Genomic DNA, 20,102 nt, shown 5'->3' on the forward strand with positions numbered 1-20,102 from the left:
AATTCAACTGTGGCAAAAAAAAAAAAAGTACTGTTTTAATATGCTATGTGTTTTACCTTTTCTACTGAATGGAATTAAGAGATAAAGACTGAGAATATGGATTTCAGTCTTCAGATATGTGTCTTACCCTTCTGAAATGAAAATATTTCAGTGTATTCAGAAAAAGTTACAATGGTCTCATGTTGTAAGCAAATATTGTACTCAAGGGCCAGCAAGGAAGGAAAAATAAATCTGTAAGTGCACCGATGTCATTAAACATTAACTGCTTTCTACAAGACACATCCTCAAGCACACAAAGAGTAGATAAAGCACACTGTGAAAGTGAGCCCAAAAATCCAACAGCTTAAGTTAATTAACGTGAGATAATTAGAGATCCAAAACAGGTTTAATACTAAAATCACTTGCAATTGGGGCTTGTAAAGAAGGAGTAGTAGCATTGATATGTAGCAATCCCAGGCTTGATCTGAGCAGCCGCCTCTGGCCATGATGTAGCTAACCTCTTGCCAAAGATTACTGCAATACAAAAGTGTTGCCTACAGAGGGGACAAAGCAGCCTTAAGACCAAACATGGACTTCAGTATGAAGGTTACACTACCACATTCTTTGGGTTTTGGTTGTGGGTTCTCCTCCACCCTTTTCCTCCAGACATTAGATTTGCTTCAGATTCATGGTCCAATAATGCAATATTCTACCAGAAGTATCCAAAAAGCCATACAAGAAAAAAGGATCCAGTCCTCTAAGAAAAGATTAATGATACACAGGCTTACTCTTTTGCCACATTTCTTTAATTGATTGATGACGGAACAACAGCAGTTACAGCATTTAAGTACAACTTCAAAATGAGGAAGCCAAACAAGGCATAAAACAGCTTCTTTCAACCAAGGAAGCAGCAAATTGTAGACACTATTTGTAAATGAACTAAGTACAAAACACCATATTTGGAAATTGAACAAGAACTTTCAGATTCAAAATTAAAATACTCAAACTGAAAGAAGTTTGCAGGGCATACTCAGTATATTCTGAAAAATTTTATTAATGAATCCTTGCTTTTGCGAGTTACTGGAAGCAATAAAAGTGTTTCCACAAATGTGAAACTCAAGTGTGTATTCTTATCATCAGATTTTGATTTTGGTTTGATTTTCAGAAGTAGGATACATGCTGAGTCTATCAGAATTTAAAGGTCTGCCTATTACCAATTCAAAAACTTGCAATAAGAATATACATTTTAAAACCCATATACAGGTTAACTGAGTATTTCAAATTAGAAAAAGCTGTTCTAATTTTCCATTGTGGTAAGAGATCACATCATGCAGTTTAAATACATACTGAAGAACGTTATTAAAAATACAAAAACTATGTTCTTAAAATGTTGTAGTCAAATTCTTATCCAGGCCACTAAAAAGAATACCACAGTTATAGTCTATACTTCTCAAGCCACAGTAATGGGATAGCAGTAATTTACAGTAAAATCTGGTGTTACATTTAGCTGTACAACACTACTAATTACAGAGCAATTTCAACAATAAATATTTGGTTAAACTCTGCTTTGTCATTAGTGCAAGCAATTTAAGATGAAACTGATCTTTCAGAGAGTCCACACTTCTTTTTTAGAGTCTATTTTTATTTTCTGGTAACTGAACATCTTTTCCTACAGAACATTTCTCCAGAACTAGTGCTTTGCAAACAGAAAACCACACAGACAATGTTATAAGCAAAAGGGAAGATTCAAACCTAGAGCACCAGGACACTATATGGTTCCCTTTAAACTGTCCTTAGCTAACCCTATTTTAATACTCAATGCCAAAGTCTTCTAACAATGACCTTACAAAGCACACAGGCTGTATCACTTAGTAGCAGCAAGGCAAGTTAAAAGAGAAAATCCAGGGAGGAGAAACCAAGACAGAGACAAATATGAGCACCGTGGTAGATATAATATCAAGTAAAACACTCAGTTAACCTCCTAGACACCAACAAATAAGTCTCCAGTTTTAAAGAGAGGATCCTCCTGCAATGCTCCTTCACAACAAGGTCTCTGAAGAGCCAAGCTACTATTAATAAAAGCACTACATAGATGAATGGCAATGGTACCTTATCACCACCAGGAAAAACCCAAACAAACAAAACCCCCCAAAAAACCCAAAAAACCCACAACAAAACACTACTACCTGCTTCAGAGCCAGCCAATCAGTATTTAGGAGAGACACCAACTTAACAGAAGTCCAGCCTTCAGAGCATCTCATACTTGAGTCCAGTCATTAAACATCATGCCACCATCAAAGAAAGTTGTGATGTGCAAAGGGTAGACATCTGAAATTCTCATTTATGAGATGTCATAAACATTACCTATAATTGAGTCCTCTACTTTCATAAGAATGAGAAAAGACCCAGCCCTAGCTTTTCTCCAGAACTAGGAAAAAAAACAGGGTACAGGAGTGTAGAAGGCAAGAAGGTAAAGAGAATTACTTGAGAAGGTAAACTGGACTTGTGTTTTGTTTTGTTGGGGTTTGAAGTTTACATGAAGTCCATAGATTTCTTCTGATTGTTTCTACTTTCAAGGTAGTATGTCAGATGTAAGGAACTACATGAATATAAAATGGAGAAACCAAGCCACAAGATGTAAACTGAAATTAGAGAATGCTCTTCAGTATTATTGTCAGCAATGCCTATACATTTTGCTGGGCAGGTAGCAGCACTTACAGAGTTGCTGTAACCCAGTGTTTGCACAGTGCCACTAAAACATCAGACACTACTGCAATGGAAACAAACGTTCCCCCCACCCCCACCCCCCAAGTCTGTTAAAATAAACAAGCATGTATTCTTGCTGAGCTGTCCCACCTGCATTACATGCAGGTCTATAATCTCATACCATACACAGAACATACTTTTCTCATTTCACTAGCCAAACAGAATGGCTATTTTTGGATTAGCCAGTAGCAATTAATCAATATTTTGTTGATATGGCCTTCACTTAAGACTATAAATCCTTACAAAGTACTCAAAGACAAGGTGAAGTCTATGGAGGAAATCAGTCACTAGTAAAATTACCACAGAAGAGTTTATATCACAAACTTTTTAATTAAGAATTTAAGACTTGCTAAAAGTAAAGATTTTTACTGTTTCATTAATACATTCTTCCCTGTATAATATCATAAAACTGATAACTTAAACCATGTAAATTTCTCACATCAACAGCAAAAGTATTTGAGAAGTTGAAACAGAACACAGAACTTTACCTATTTAGTTAATTCTAACAATGAATTTTCTGATATTAAAAAAAAAACCAAACACAAGTTACCTCTAACTCCAATACAAGCCTTGAAGATTAGTAGAATGCAATCAACTATGACAACTGGATAACAGCACAATATCTTCTTTACCTATAAGAGAAAGTTAAATTTGGAGTCAAATTACACCAAAAATTATCCCACCAACCAACTGAATTAGAAAACCAGGTAAGTGAAATTGAACTGTTCTTAAATGAGAAATGTATTTTTAAAATGTGAACACCCTTCCAAACAGGAAAAGAAAAATACACAATCATTTAACCTGCACTTTATCTCAAAAAAAAACCCCAAAAACGAAGTGTGGCAGTTTATTATAAATCTAACACTCAAAGTCAAGAGGAGTCTTTTCTTTCAATTTAGAAGGCCAGAAAGAACCCCTTACAATACAGTTTGACTTTTTGTATAACCCAGGTTGTAACAATTACACACTCCCACATCCCCTTTCCTTGCTCCCATTCCCCTTCTTGTGTCCAACCATTGTGTGAGTATACAATGAAGAGTTTTCCAACACTGCTTTTCTTGGGTTCATTTTGTCTGCAATGAGGAATAAAGCCCACCTTCCCTCTTCTTGCTCCCCCCCCAACTTAAGGTTTCAGAATGAAACTGCCATTAGAATTAGTACATCTTTCTCAGGAAAGCATTCAATCTTGCTTTAAAAATATCTAATGGCAAATACACTATACATTACAACCTCTGGTAAAAATCATTTTTACCCTACTGAAATTTACACATTGTAAGCTAAAATGTAGAAAACTTTGACTCTTTCAATAATTAAGAGTAATGCCGTATACTACAGACATAATTATTAAAAATGTAGATTCTTTTCCTGCCACTGAATCCTTTCATATCCACTATTATCTGCTCTCATCCACATTACAGGTACATCTATCACCATTTTAGGTTGTTCCCTCCCTTTTTAATCCTTAAATAGCTCAATCTTTTGTACTGAAACATGCTTCCCAGTTCTTGTAACTTTTTAAATTCTTTCAGATTATTACTATCAACTTCCTAAAGTTTAATGCCAAAAGCAAATGCAAGAAGTCAAAACGGAATCCTGTAAGCACCAACTAAAGAAAGATTTTATTACCTTGTCATATATGTTGTTTATATACCTAGTCTCATTTTTTGAACAATAACTTAGAGAACTTATGTTCAAATTATTATTAATCACAACCCACAATACTTCTTTTAAATATCTGTACTTCCCAGAACACTTTTCCATTCTCCACTTATGACCCACATTCTTCACACTGAAAAGTATGACTCAGGAGCTAGCCACATGAAAAATGCATATTTTGCCTATATGCACACTCGCTAAATGATTCAGATCATACTGAATACAATAAGTAATACAATTATTCTTCAGGTTACCCTCTCTAAATGACAGCTATTTAGTGTTGTTACTGAAACCCCATTAACAGACATCAACAAGTCAGACTGGCTTCAGAGAACTGCCTTTGTTTGCTCCTAATTTTTAAGTTATATCAAAAAGCAGTAATAAAATCAGAAACCTAGTATGAATTGACTGCAATCGTTGGAGGCTTATCAAATCAGAAGAGGAACAAAAGGTATATTTCCAAAGGAATGAATCCTGGAAGTCCATTCCACATGGCCCTGGCTGTTAAGAAGTTTGAACTCTCCCTCTACTCCGATTTCAACATGTGTGCACACAGAATATGCATATTTCTGAAAGTCTTGTCTAGACCATTCTAAATGACATTACTACAATGGAAGATCATCTGCCACAGGTACAAATTGTTGATATAAACGTGGAGGGCCATAACCTATGGAAACGCAGAAGGGAAAGCCCAAAGGGAAACAAACTCAGCAGATGGCTGCAATTTAAGCAAGAGAAAGCAGCTCAACTTCCTACCATGGAGGTTAACACCAGATAGAAAACACCATGGCAAGCAGAAATGGAAACTTGTTGGAAGGGAGGAGAGTAGCAGCTGAAGCAGAACGCTTTGGCTGAATACCCTTTCAGGGCTGCTGCTGCGTAACCCAGGATGCCATGAAACTGGTTCTGAACTGGGTCTGTTCTATAACCCATTGGTTCTGCAGCTTAGGGATCAAATTTATCTGCTGTTTGAAACTCAAAAACATCATGCCAAAGGATGCAGCTTTATTTTTTAGATAGTTCCTGTATAAAAAGTAGTTTGCCATTTCAAACTCTCCAGGCCTGGAAATATGCAAGTTTATGAGAATTTGCTGAAGACTAAGTTTTACAGAAGCACCCATGCTAGCAGACAGGAAAATGAGGCAGTAAAGCTAAGCAAAGCACTATATGTCAATGAAAAAGCTATAAATTACATGTTTTTAATTAAAAATGGATCTTAGACAGCTTTACAATAAGAAAAAACATCCTAATTGAACTGTTTGCTAGTAATTACCAGTATCAAAGCACCTTAACCTAAGTTTACTCCCTAGTTGGCTATTGTTCCTTGGCAGTGATTTATTTCAGAAGCTCTTTCTGGAAATCATAATCATGCAGATGACAAACCCTCAAACCAACTCCCTTCATGTCAATCAGCAATCATTCATAGAGTAACCTCCTTTAAGTCCATTCTAGCCATACACATGCATGCACAATACTATTAACTTCAAAAGGGATTAACTTCAACTCAGTGCGATCTTCACCTGTGGAAAAATGCTGCACTAAAAACATTACCAGAGTGTTAATAGCTCTTTTGAGAGTATTCAGACTTCACGGTACTGTAATCAAAGCCTTGCAAAAGAACAATAATAGGAAAAGAACTTTGGACTTAAATTTATAAATAATATCACAATTTTTTTAAAGACCTCCGTGCATAATAGTTACACAGAGGCCGGGTCATCACATCTTGAAAGGCAGACTACTTTGTTTTAAAATAGCAGATAAAGAACATACAATAGGATTCTACACTGATGTTCATTCTAACCCTGAAGAGAAAGGAAGTTAGGCATGTACAGCCTTCCTCAATTTCATCCCCTACCTAATTATTGACAAACAGCTTCTGCACCTGGTCCTGTTTAGCTCATTTTGCTGCAGCTGCTCACTTACAGCGGAAAGAAAGAAACAGCCCAAGATGCAAACAGATGAAGTTATCGGAATGAGGAGTGGTGCTCTAGGAGAAAAAAAAAAAAAAATAAAAAATTAAAAGTCTCCTCTCCTCGCGCAGCATTCGTACGGCAGGCGCGGGAGAGAAACCGACAGGGATGAGGACAGACTTTCGGGGAAAACCGCCCCTCTCTTTTCTTGCCTCACACTAGGAAGCGGGAGACCCAACAGCGCAGCAGACCGCCGCGGCAGCACCCCCAGCCCCGGCCGGGCCGCCCAGACGTGCCGCCCGCCGCCGGGGCGGGCTGGCGGACGGCCGGAGGCCGCGGGCAGTGCCGGCGGCGGCAGCCCCCCGAGGGAGATTTGAAACCGAGCGGTGAGGAGCGGCTCCGCACGCTGCAGCCAGCGCCAAGACCGCCGGGGAAAGGAGGGAGGAAGGAAGGGAGCGAGGGAGAAGCCGGCCCCGCTCAGAGACTCCTGCCCGCCCCAGGAGCGGCGAAGAGGCCCCGCCGCGCGGAGGGGCTGCGGCAGGCAGGGGGATCTCCCCCGCCGCGGCCGCCCCACCGGACACGCTTCCTCGGGGCCGCTGCCGCCCCCTGCCGTCCCTGCTCCTCCCACGGCCGGCCCCGGCTCTGACAGCCCCCGACCGACCGACCGACCGGCCGGCCTCCCGCCCGCCCAGCAGCCGCTCGACGCCGGGAGGGAGGGAGGGAAGGGGCAGCTCTGCCCGGAGGACGAGCGCCCGGCCCGGCCCCGCCCGCGGCGGACGGAGCGGAGCGGGGGAAAACGCCGACGGAGCCGGGGCAAACCGGCCTCTAGGCGCAGGGCGGCCGCCCGCCCCCCTCCCCGCAGCGCTCCGGCTGCCCTCCTCCCCGCCGCCCCCCATCGCCGGCGGGAGGCCGCGCTCCCCCCGGGACTCGCTCTCCTCCTCCCGCTCCTGCCGGTACCTGCCGCCCAAACGGCCGCCGCTCGCGCTCACATACGAAATTGAAGTTCCCCAACCGCAGCCGTCAGCCCAGCCCGGGAGAAACCCCCGCCGGCCCCGCCCCCCGGCCAATCCGCGCTCCGCCCGCCCCCGCGCCCCGCCCCCGCCCCTCCTCAGCCGAGCCCCCCCCCGGCGCCTGCCCTCCGGCTGCCCGCCCCGCCCCGCCCCGCCGCCATTGGCTGCGGCGGCCGTCAATCGCCAGAGCGGGAGCTTCGCCCCCGCCCCCCCGTCCTGGGCCACCTCCAACGGCCGCTGCCCCTGAGGGCTGCCGAGGGTTTGGCCCGGCCCGGCCGGCAGCTGTAGTCAAGTATCGGGGTGGGCTTCGGGAGCGCTGCTGCAGCGTGGACACCCGCATCGGAGGGACTGCAGCCTCGGAGCGCGGCTGGCGGGCCAGGGCCCTGGGCGAGCAGCGCGGCGCGGCGCGGCGCACCTCAGGCGCCGCCTCGCCCCTCGCCGGGCGCGGCGCCGGCCGCGCGGGTGTGAGGTGCCGCTGTCCCGCAGCGCCTGTCGCAGCGGTGTTTCCGCGCAGGCTCGCGGTCCGCCGCTGTCAGGCGGAGTGAGCTCTTACCGGGCTGCGAAGGAGGCCGGCGGCACCGCGGGCTGTGCGGGCGGGGAGCGCGGCGGCAGCCGGAGGGACGCGGTTGCCCCTCTCGGCCCAGCGCTCCTCAGAGCCCCGCGTAGGTGCTGCCTCCGGCCGGGCCCCCCGCGCGGGAAAGGGATTCACGCACAGCGGAGGGAGCTCGTGGGGGTCCCCGGGCTGGAGCACCCCTCCCGTGCGGGGCGGCTGAGGGACGAGGCCGGCTCAGCCTGGGGAAGAGATGGCGGTGGGGGGCTGACAGCGGCCCCCCCCGCACTCCCGCCGCGGGAGGTGGCGGAGAAGACGCAGCCAGGCTCTTCGCCGTGCTGCGGGGCGGGAGGCTGAGGGACGACGGGCCCGAGCTGGAATGAGAGCTTCGGGCTGGGTGTAGGGGGGGAAGCTTTTTCACGCCGGGGACAGCCGGGCAGAGGAGGGGTTTCCTCGGGGGTCTCCCGCACCCGAGTGGACGCAGCCCTGAGCAGCCTGGTCTGACCGCGCAGCTGGCCCTGCTGTGAGCAGGAGGTTGGGCTGGAGACCTCCTTACAACCTGAATTTTCTAATGATCTGCGGCCTTGGGGGGGGTTGCCCTCCCCTTAGCTAAAGATCTTTCAGATGCCTTTGTGGATGCTGACTGCTGAAAGGCCTGTGTGTGAAAGACCTGATGGAGTGCAAGGGCAGCTGCTGCGCTGTACAGGCTGCAGGCCCCAGGAGTGCTGTGGGCGGTCTGCCCTTGGCACCTTCCCCACCTGAGGGCAAGTCTCTTATCCTAGCCCTTTGGGCTCTCCTTTAAACCATGTATTAGCCTTTTCATTCTCCTTATAATTTCTCTTCCAGCATATGAAAGGTGTGTCAAATCTTGGACCAAGAGGTGATGGTCTAGCCCGCAATTTGTGCATGTATGTACAAGAAGAAAAGAAAGAGCTGGGGGAGAAATGTAGTATAACAGGTGTAAAAAACCAATAAAACAACTGTCTGGTTAAGAAGGCAAGGCCTCTTTTAGCTTTGATGTTTTTCTTCTCTCATTAAGAAAATTATTTACATTACATGCAGTCATACTGAAATTGCAAAATCCAGCACACAGTATACATTGCCTGCACAACTTCAGTTCATCCCTTTTATGCATTACAACCTGAAGTTAACTACAGAGTTCCCACCTCACCCTCATAGGCATGCCGAGCCATGCCTTTTTTTAGTGCACAGAATAGATTTTTCTACTTTGGAGCAGAGCTGTGCAATAAAATAAGTTATTTTCTATATAATCCTTATGTCACTTCTAGGAAAATTAGAAGGGGGGGGGGGGGAGAGCAGGATCTCTGAAGCTGCTGAGTATTCTTCACAGAATTCTAAAGAAATTGTAAGGTATTTTCTTTATCAAAAATTTCTGTGTGATGCTATGTGCCACATCACATGAATCTGATTTTGTGAAGGTGTGGAGGGATGTGTTTTCACAATGCCAAACTTAAGATGCTGGTGTCTCATTTAGAGTAGCTTATTACTGAAAATTAAGTCAACAGGCAATATACCATAAATATTCTGAGTATTTCATAATGCATAAGATCGAGAAATGAAGTCCTGTCAGACACTGATTAGTATCTTTTCTTTAATCTTGGTGCTTCAGAAGTAAAAGCAAGCCTGCAGCTCATGGGAGTGCTGTTAAAGGAAATTAATGTAAGCACACAGGGAAGCAATGAGTTGGCAATGAATAGAGAGCAAGCAGTATTAGATATCTGTGCTTAATTCAGCATTGTTCATTCTGCATCCAGTGAAAGAGGGTAGGGACCAATAATTAAAGAAGGAATTATAATGCACGTGCATAAGCAGTTTTAATTCTTACTAGCTATATTGTTTGATGTTATAATCTTAAATTTTTTTATTATAGCATATAATTTAAATAAAGTTAATGAAGTATTTTCAGTATCTCTTGCTCCACATTCAAGAACAGCATTAAAAAAGCCTACAACTCTTTCAAAGAGATGCAGTTCTTTCTTTGATATAGCAGATGCTAAAATTACCACAACAACAACCAGGTTAGAATTTTACCTCTAGATACTTTTTATATACAGAATGGTCTCTAGAACTTTATGTATGATCTTCCTGGGTTCATATCTCAGATGCTTTAACGTCTCTAAGCATGAAGAAATGATAGCAGAGTATACTCCAGTTCCTCAAGAAAATAACACAGCAGCTTCACATACCTTCTTAAAAAAAACAGTAACTACAACTTTTAAAGGCTTAATTTACAGACACAAAGGGAGACACTTGGTCTCTGCAGCTTTCAGAGGCTACCTGAGTTTGCACCATCCAAACTGCTTTTTCTTATTGCTAGAACTTTTGTGGCTGCCAGAATTTAATACTATTGGCCTGAGCAAGTTTAATGGTCACAGTACTAAAAAACAGCTGCACCTGCAACAATCTTGTCTTCAGTAAGGTTCCAAATGTTGCTAAAACCAGTGGAAAGTCCTACAGTGAAATTTCCCTAGATTAGAAAATTCAGGAAGATTTTAAAAGAAACTGCTTCAGACTTGCCTCTATTTACTCCTTTCCTCACAGAGACTCAGACACTTCTGCTGAGAACCTCAGTTAGCAGCCCCTCCCAGAGATGTTTATTTATGCTGATGTTTCTTCTCATGTTCGTTTTAGGCTATTTATTTCTGGAAAAGTCTGCTGACTTATGACAAACTTTTCTTCTCCTCTGATGTACAACTTTGGAAAAGTAAAGTCTAGCAGTTTCATTGGAAGCTATGTTTTAGAAAATATAAAATGTAATACAATTTTTGGTGTATGCTTTTCCTTAACTCTTTTATTGTGCGACATGCATGGCCTAAGGAGTAGAATGATGTAGACAATTTCATAAGCAGAGTAATGAAACGCCAAATGAAGTCTGTGCCATTCTGTCTACAGCATGTCAGGTGGTGATTTTCATAGTCTGCTAATTTTTAGGAGATGTACTGCTGCTGCACTAGCCCTAGAGAAATGCCATTAATCTGTTTTTAAATATTCTCCTCCACCCTCTCTCCTCTTTTCTGAGTTTATATCTACATTTTGTGGAGGTGCCACAGTGATAAGAACTGTTACCAATCTGTTGTTGCACTCAATATGCAAAATTTCTTGAAAGTGCTGATCCAACCAAAGCACTGTTCAACAGAAATAACGAGTGCAGCAATAGAACTGAATGTAAACACAGCAAATTTTGAACCTTATTGGAGCTGCTGTCTGTACAGGTTATAAGTTTATAGTCAAAATGGCTGTTTGCTCAACTCTTGTGCCAGTTGGTTTCTTGGCTTTACCTAAATGACACTCATGTAACTCCTCCTTTATAAAGTTCATCCTGCAGTCTCCACATTAACCTGGCAGCACAGCCATCAGCAGTGTCTGTTACAAAAGAAAATGAGGAAAAAAAATGCCCATGTCCAATTTATAAGCTATTTGATGTTAAAACACAAGGCAAAAGGAAAAATACTCATGCTGCCTTCCTGTATGTAAGGATTTCTCCATTTTAGAGATTTTGAAGAAAAAACAAATGAAAGAAGTTCCAAGAAATGGCTGACGTAAACACAATAAAACTGCATAATCTATTCCTAGTACAATAATATAACTACTGTTAAACTTAATTTTTAGTTACTTTGACTTTAGTTATTCAGAAGCACCCTTGTGGTTTTTAGTGAGTAAAATCCTGAGTGGTCTAGAAACTGGTCCTGAAAGAGTGTATGTCTCCTTCTGCCATAAAGTTTTCTTATAGATGGTAATAAGATTCTAGAAGACTCCTTTCTGAAAAAGAAATGTATCTCCTTTTTTGTCCAGAGGTCCATCTGCTGGCATGTCTGCTGGCATTCAGCAAGGTTCCAAGGCATTGGAAAAGTGGGTGAAAATATCTTCCGTAATTAATAGAAAATGTGCTACAGCATAAAAATCTGCACTAGGAAAAGAAGTTCATTGTACCTGAAATTTTACTGTGATAAAAATGCAGTATTGATCAAGACACTCATCATGGACAGTATTTTCAATCTATTGGCACATGAGACTTCATGTACCCAGTAATATGATTTGTATGCAGTGTCTCAGGGTTACATGACTTATGCACATCGCAGGAGTAGATGTTGCTACTACATTTGATTGCTGGTCAAGGAATGCCCCTTCCAATTGGCTACTTTTTAATGTGTGATTCTGCTTTGCATTTCTGGCAGTAGAACAGCACAGTAGATTCCCTCTGGCCTTGGATTTTGACACATCAGATACAGCCCGAGACAAGTTATATTGCTGCAGTGTGAAGGCATGAGTTTTCTCACACCCCAGCTGTGGTGCTGACAGGGCGGACAATCCCCCTCTGACAGCTCTTATATGGTGATTATAAGCTGATAAATGTAATTGTGGGGGTTTGGAATTACTAAGATTCCAATCTTGCAGACACTACTGGTTAAAGTACTCTTTCTTCTGAGTGCACCTTCTGAATTGATAAAATTCTTCCTGGTTACTGCTACACTGACTTGAGGATTGTCCTCAAGTTAGGACATGTCGCCTCTGTAGAAGATGTTGATTGTCAGACCATACCATTAAAGAAAAGAAGCTTATTTTTATCTCTGGCAGAAAAGGCATACCTTAAGGGCCTTTGTGCCTTTTATAGCAATAGAAGTTGTAGAGTTAAGAGTGTTAAATGCAAAACACAAAATAACAAAAAAATCCAGAAGATGAGCAGTATGTGATGTAAGGTAAACACACAATGAATTTAAAATCTTTATTCAACTGGAGATAAGACGGGGGGGGTGGGGGGTGGGGAATTGCATGGAAAGTATACCATGTTGGTCGTGAAATTGATACCCGTAGGTAATATTTGTCTATTTTATCTTTAGCTTCCCCATTTGTTTGATTCTGTAGTGTTGTTAAGTGTCAAAATCCATGCCACAACATAAATTCCCCTGAACAGCAAAAAACAACTAGTAGTTCAAAGTGACTGCTGATGTGAAAAGCCTGTATGCTCTTGATGTTGCTGCTTGGCATTGCTACCGACTGGGTAGTGAAGCGGATAACAAATATTGGCATGGGTAAGTGGCAAGTGTCGCTGAAGACCTAGATTTTGTTTGTAGAGCAAATGTCCACAACAGACGGAAAGATCCAACCTGGCAGGCGAACCAGGGCTCAAAGCCAGTTCTGCCAAAAGAAATGTAGTTGAAACATTATTGTGCGGTAATAAAGTAGAGGATGGAAGTCATTAAGAAAGAAAATCATTTGCTTATTTCACAGCTGCACCATACCAACCAGCGGAGACTCCAGGGGAAAAAATAATTTTAAGAAAAGCAGAGGATGCATGTCTATTGTAACTTAGTGAAAACACAATTGCTGCATATCTGGGATTTCAGTTGCAAAGCTGGTAATTCTCAATTCATATACAATCTCTGTTAACATCTATCTAAAATGTTTCTGATTCTAATTCATTTAAGTACTGATGAAAGCTTCTGAACTTTGGTTGGAGAGAGCTTGTCTTCATCAAGTCAAAAGCTGTGATGGATAAATCTGGCACATACACACTAGCTACAACTTTTAGGTGTAAGGCCATAAAGTGAAAAGCATTTGGGATGAGAAAATGAACACCTTGTAAAAAGGCCAAACCAGCTGGCTCAGACACACTGTGTAGAAGAAAGAAGCTGAATATAATAGAGGGGACTGGAAAAAAATGTTCTCTAAGATACCGATGTTAGTGTAGAAAGAATTAGATAAAATGGATACATGTGCATTAATAATAATAATAATGATGATAATCTGACTTGCAGAGGCACATCCTGTAGCTATCCCATTAAGATAATTCAAGGAAGTAGCCTATAACTTCTTTGTGCAGGGATGCGCATAGGGTGCTATTGCCTCAACAGGAGATTCCTGTGTGCCTGTATAAGCTCTGATCTCTACTCCTACTTGAAGAATTGTTGCTATAAAAGGCCTGTGGACCATGCTGATCATGCTAATGTTTTCCTCCCGAGGGTAAAGTTTTTCTTGTTTTGACTTTTAGTTTGCAATTTCGGAGTGAGTGGATGGGGTTGTGTGAGAGAGGGCTCTCACTCAGCTGACAAAAGCTATGGGTAATTATCACATTTGAAAGGCATTTTCATGGGGCTGATAAATAGAATCTTGGAAAAAAACGTAGGCTGGAATGGATGTTTTTTACTTACATTGGAGTCCCATGAGAGCTGTGCCAAATAGGCTAAGGTCCCACCCTGGTGCCATTATCCTCAATGGTAAAATAGATATTTATGTCACCAGCATAATATCTACCATAAATATTCCTAGAATCATCTAGCTAAAGAACCTGAGACCAAGCTGTGGGCAACCTTACCTCTTCACAATGTTCAAAGAAACTGAGACTGATTATAACTCCATGTAAATCACTTAACACCTCATAGGAACAGACTCACCAAAATTCTTTAAAGAAGTTCTTGTATCATCATGTCCTATGGTAGAAAGACAAACCATTCACTAAGAATGTTTTGGAAAGAGCATATCGCAGTGTGACAGATCACACAATGAGAGAAGATTACATTGGTTAATTAGATAAGTTACATGTTAACCCCACAACTCTGCATGGGAGTCAGCCTCATTACTCCAACAAAGAAAATCAGAATATGTATCAGAATACTTGTAGAGGAATAAAGTCAAATTCCTGCTAGAGCTTTGAACAAAATATTTCTTTACATTCCCTGTTGCTTTTTAAAATGTTTTAAGTTTCTACCACTCACTGACTTAATTTTCCTGCTGAGTTTTCAAACTCTCCAATGGCAAAAAGTTAAAACCAGGAATTCCCAACATAGGCACAAAATCAGATCAGAAGCCCACCGCCCCTAAAAAACAACCACCAAAAAACCCGAGTAGCAATGGTACTTATCCATTTCTTCTCACAATTTTAGTAAAGAGGGAAAACCCACAAATCTGATACCATATCCAACCACTTACCTGTTTCCTGAAAGCTAAAACTTTTTCAAAATAAAAAAAACATATCCAGCATCCTCTCTGCTTCTCTTCTTCGGGATCTGTGCTGAGGATCCTCTAAAGCAAGCTTTCACAGGCCATGTGAGGACCACAGAACATTGGTGGTGTGGGTCACTTCCCATTTCATTTGTGGAAAGAACAGGGACAACCACAGCAGCTGCTCCAATGGAAAAGTAATGTTAAGGAAATATTTAGTCATTCCTAACTGTTCCAGCTGTGGTTCTGGCCTTCACTTTCTCTGTGAGGACAGTGCAGGGGCAGTTAAGATACTTATTTCTGTCCCATTCCAAGTGCTTAAATAAGATTCCTGACTTTTCTTTTCCTGGTTGCTCCTCCAAGTATCTGGAAGCAAGAAAGCAGCACTCTGCATCCTATCAATTATCTACAGACCATTAGAAAATTGCCTGCTGATCCCATCTTGGAGGTCACTACTATGGAAAACACAAAGAAGTTGTGTGGCTGCAACTGTAATAATAAATCCACTTCACTTCATCGTGACTTAAAACTTCTCCAATAGTTCAAGTTTATTGGTAGCTCACTGCACTGCTGTGAAGATCCAGATATTTGCAGAAATATCTTTTTCTCATACTAGTAGTTTTGTGACAACCCAGCTCCTCCACATGATGTGACTGTGTTCCCACATTTGTGTAAGCCTTTCACAGAGCAAAGAAAATATAATTAAGAGGGAATGCGTTTGTAGCACCTGAAGAAAAAAGGAATATTCATGTTGGTGTTAGTACGTAAAAATAACTTAAAGTTTCCTGATTAGCAAGGGGTTTATTTTTATTCATAAAAATGTGTCACTGGAAGTGTAGCATGTTATGTGTGTTTTGTGACACTTTATCACGAGTAAGAGATAATTTTGTCTTCCAAATAACTTTTTTTTTCTCAGTACTCTCCCAGTGTTCCTCTCTTAGTTTATCCACTGTTTTTCTACAATTACGTGTGTTTTTGTAAGCACACATCTCCAGTATCTCTGAACTTGCTTCCCAGGGTATGACCCAATCATTAAGGCTGAACTAGTCAAGTGATATAACATACAAGGATTTCAGGTAGGGTGTAACCAGAGGAGGGAATGCAGCCCACCCAAGTCTGAGCCTGTGAATGCCAAGTTTAAGCACATTTACTAACAGGCTTTTTCCCTTTAACCCCTCCCCAACAAAACATATAATCAAAAGGTGAAGAGTTCAGTTATGGAACAAACAGAACCTCTTTAAAAATATGTAGCTGGCTGTAGCCAAAGACAAACTATGATGTCATTGGGTGGGAACTTCCCTTCACTGTATGCGAGCAGCATTGGAGTGATGTGATGCAAGATGTGAATAACACAGGGGTGATTTTAATATATTCTGGGAGTTAGATGTTACAACTAGTCTGCATTATCAGTGATTTTTTGTTTTATACCTTTGACTGTTGTTCATCTGCCATAAATTGGGGCCCACGCAATTTTCCATTCCTAGCCACACTACTCCCATACACAGACTGAAAGCTAATCTGATTTGCAAAGTTGTCAATCACAGCATCGATTAGGTGGTAGATAATGCTGTTAATGCAATCATTAAATGGCATGCAGCTTTTGCAATGTTTTCTTTGAATAGTTTGTAGGGCCCCATTTATATTGCAACCACGGCTGATTCAGGGAACTGGGCTATTGACAAGTTACCCTATAACTGGGTTTTAACATTTGTATTGATTGGCCCAAGGTTGCTAAGACCTCAGACCTGCAGACATTTAGGTACATAGTTCATATTTTTCGTCTGTTTGCAGAACTAGAAACTAGTTTTGCCCATAAGAGATTTCCCGTGCAGCCAGCTAGGCTTAGATACCTTTACAGCAAATTCCTTGAGAAAAGGCCATGTGTGCTGTTGTCAGAAAATGTGCCAGAAAAATATATTTTAAAGAAAAAATCGGTACTTATGTCAATGTCTCTAATTCTCACTATTCCATGTAAGACTTTAATGATGATAAGAGAAACCAAGGTCAAATCCTGGCTTCACCACATCACTAAAAACAACCTCTCTTGACAGCAACAGGGCTTGAATTTTATCCTGTATGTTTTACACTGAAATATGGCCAGCAGTGTGAATCAACTCTTTTACTTTTGAGAGCTTAGATCAAAATAAGTTGAAGAAGCAAATTAGCTTGCTGGTTTTTTCCTACTACTATATGGGCATTTGGCCGTAACATTAAACGTCCACACAGTGTTTTCTTTCCTCATGGAAAGATCAGGATTGACTGTTAGAAGTTTTCTTGGTCTGTGATGAATTACATTAGTACATATGTCTGAGAGACATCCAAATAAAACATCCACCTCTTTTACATTTTGCTTTTCCCAGGAAGAATGGAATGAATATTTCATTTTTAATTAATTTCAGTTTCCAGTTTCACTTATATGATGTTTTTATTAATCAGACTCAAGAAGAAACAGTGGATAACAAACAGCTTCACAATTGGCATTGATTTTCAAAGAAATCTGTCACCAGTTTTCAAGTACTATATTCACAAACTCAAAATGCACAGACTCATTGTTTGAACCTACAGAGTGCTGAGGGGAAAATGTGCATCATGAAGAGCTAATCTTTTAAAAATAATCTATCTATCTCAAGTGCTTGCCTCAGGCCATTTTTTAGCATTAAAAAAGCATACCATGTATAGCCATGACCTTGCCAAGACATCTGTGATGTCTTGTATCAAAAATAATTAATAACCTGATTTTCAGATAATTTAAAATTTGCTTGACCCAAGACCAAAAGCTTCACACTCTTCTTTTTTCAATATGGATTATTAATTTTGTTTCTTGAAAGGAAGAAATGACAACGAATATCAATATTGGGCCCAGTTATTAAATTTCAAATTCTTTAATATTGCAAGTATTTATAAAATGTTTGATCAAAATGGTTACTGTACTGATACTTTATCATGATACTAACTGTGATTATTATCCATATGACATTTAGTATTTCAGTTTTATACAAGTAAAAGCACCCTTTGCTGTTAAAAATTTACATGGCTAGTTGTATCGTTAGTGGGAAACACTGTTATCCTGTATGGAATTTTAGATTCACATGAATTAGGCAGTGTTACTGTCCTTTGGGTGAGTGGCAATAGCCATTATATGTACAAAACCAAAGACTAATAGTCACAAAACTATTTACTCATTTACGTCACTACTGTTTTGCCCAGAGAGTCTCAGAAACTAACTGTTACCTTCACAGTCTGACTTAGACACACACACCCCAACGAGTAGCCGTGCAAGCAGTGCTCAGGGCAGCTTAGAGTTTCTTGTCAATTCCATATGCACAAAGTAGCCTCACTTTAAATTGATTTAATGTGTCTGCACAGCAGGTGTGTGCTAAGTGTTTAAACTGATTTCAGGGAGACCAGAGTGCAATTCTCTGTTCGGAGTAGGACTGCTACAGCTGTTGAAAAAGAAGCGGTAGCAGCATCAGCGTTGCTGGTAATGTCCTTTGGGGCCGAGCAGAACAGCGGTGCCCCTCGCAGCTTCTTCCACTGGCTTACTGCACTACGGAGAGGGAAGGGGAGTCCGGAGTGTGACATGGCTGACTTCCCCTCAAGTGCCCTCCCAGTCCCTAATCCACAAACCCCACTAATCTGCACTGGGGCTTCCCTGCATTATTGTGGATTAGTGACGTTCTACTCTATCATATAGTGTATTTGTGCACTGTTTGCAGACCCTATGCAATTTAACTCACGGCAGGCATTGGTCTGTAATCTCATGTACTGTCAACCTTGTTTAGTGCAGGTATAAAAAAAATGAATATTAAAAAAGATGTATAAATCATGTTAGGCTTACTTTATGGTAGAGTTTTAGACAGCATACTGCATGCTTACCTCATAGCCAAACAGTTTTTCACAACCTTGCAAAGGGACGTTAAATATCTCTTGGCGCATTCAGCCGTTCCTTTGCACAATGGCCGCCTCTCGAATCTGTCAGGAGACGGTGGTGGTCAGGGACTTTGCCTGGATTCCCCTTCACTCCACAGCTCTTTTCTAGCAGCTTGGCTTCCAGCCTAGCAGCGCTACTTATTCTCCCTCTCTCAAAAAAAAATAATCGAGAAGCCTCTATCCTACAGGAAGCCTGACAGTCTTAGCCTTCCCACTCCTGCAGGTTTCAGTCACCCTGTGTCTGTAAGGTCTACTAGTAGTCCTCTGGCAAGCGTGGCTCTGTTGAAAAGTGGTCCTGACTAATTCAAAAGGAGGAACAATTTACAGGACCCACTGAGTTCCTTTAATCTCAACATTTGTTGGCTCTCTTCCCTACCCATTACCATCATATTACCTCTTTTCCTCCACTTTTCTGTGGTGAGCCAGAGGGCAAGTTGCTGTGGGCAAGATTAGGAAAATTGGGAGAATCCATTGCCAGCCTCCTCAGCTTCTTCTGGTCTTACTGTGCAAGGTGCCCGGCCCCCAGGGTGGCGGCAGCCCCTCTCCTGCCCCTTCCACTCCATCAGTCTGCAGTCTCACTGTGCATAGCTGACATGGGAAGCCGCTGTCAGAAATGCAAAAATATATCCACAGGCCCTACAGAAGGATGTCGGCACTGAACTGTTTTGCTCTTGTTCAGTAAGAAGGGCTGGAGCCAAGCAATGGGGTGCAAAGTGCAAGACCCAGAGAGGAGTAATGGGGTGCTGTGGAAGGACGGGGGATGACCGTGCAGGGAGAAAGGGTAACCAAATGCCTTCCTGAGTCTACTAACAGCATGTAGAGATGCACACAAACAGTTCTGCATACCTCACAAACACATTACAAATCCTCTTAAGTTCTCCTTCTTTAAGAGGAGAAAATACTATAGCTGGAGTTGCTGGGGAAAGTTATGTTTGTCCACCCCTTCAGGGCCCAGCCAGGGCGCCCTGCATGAAACAGTTTTCCTTTTAAAACTTGCACCTCACTCAGCATCACCTATCCCATCTGCAGACTATTCCCTCTCTTCCTTTCCCTGTCTGACTTGCTGCAGGACCCTGTATTCAATTGCTACTCTCTGTTGAAGCTTCAGCAGAGTGATGAGATGTGTGCCAGGTGGCAGGGACAAGGGGTAGGGAAGATTCTGATGCTGATGAGAAGGTGCAAGCCTGAGTCGTATGGAAGAGTAATTTATGTGACAATGAACTGCTGATTATAGCTGTACAGTCTTCAGCTCTAACACTCATTTCACTATGGACAAATTGCTGCTATTCCTATATAATGTATTTTCTCCTTCTCTAGGTACTCTGGTGGCTTGCCATACTT

At 42.1% G+C, this 20,102-nt stretch overlaps 1 protein-coding gene across 25 annotated transcripts in view; it reads right to left on the reverse strand.

Moving 5' to 3' along the window:
• The window catches only part of EPB41L2 (erythrocyte membrane protein band 4.1 like 2), a 122,137-nt gene extending 114,772 nt beyond the window's left edge, over window positions 1-7,365 (reverse strand). For 24 of the 25 annotated variants that reach the window (XM_049801455.1, XM_049801453.1, XM_049801450.1 and 21 more), the window contains exons 1-3: window positions 7,269-7,365; window positions 6,257-6,388; window positions 3,296-3,377 (exon numbers count right to left, since the gene is read on the reverse strand). The gene's annotated coding sequence lies outside the window, so the exon portion shown is untranslated. The remainder of the gene's footprint in view (window positions 1-3,295; window positions 3,378-6,256; window positions 6,389-7,268) is intronic. The other variant, XM_049801437.1, reaches the window with a different exon arrangement.
• Between the last annotated feature and the right edge of the window lie 12,737 nt (window positions 7,366-20,102).

This window comes from Accipiter gentilis, chromosome 5 (genome assembly GCF_929443795.1).
Source record: "Accipiter gentilis chromosome 5, bAccGen1.1, whole genome shotgun sequence".
Lineage (NCBI taxonomy): Eukaryota > Metazoa > Chordata > Aves > Accipitriformes > Accipitridae > Astur > Astur gentilis.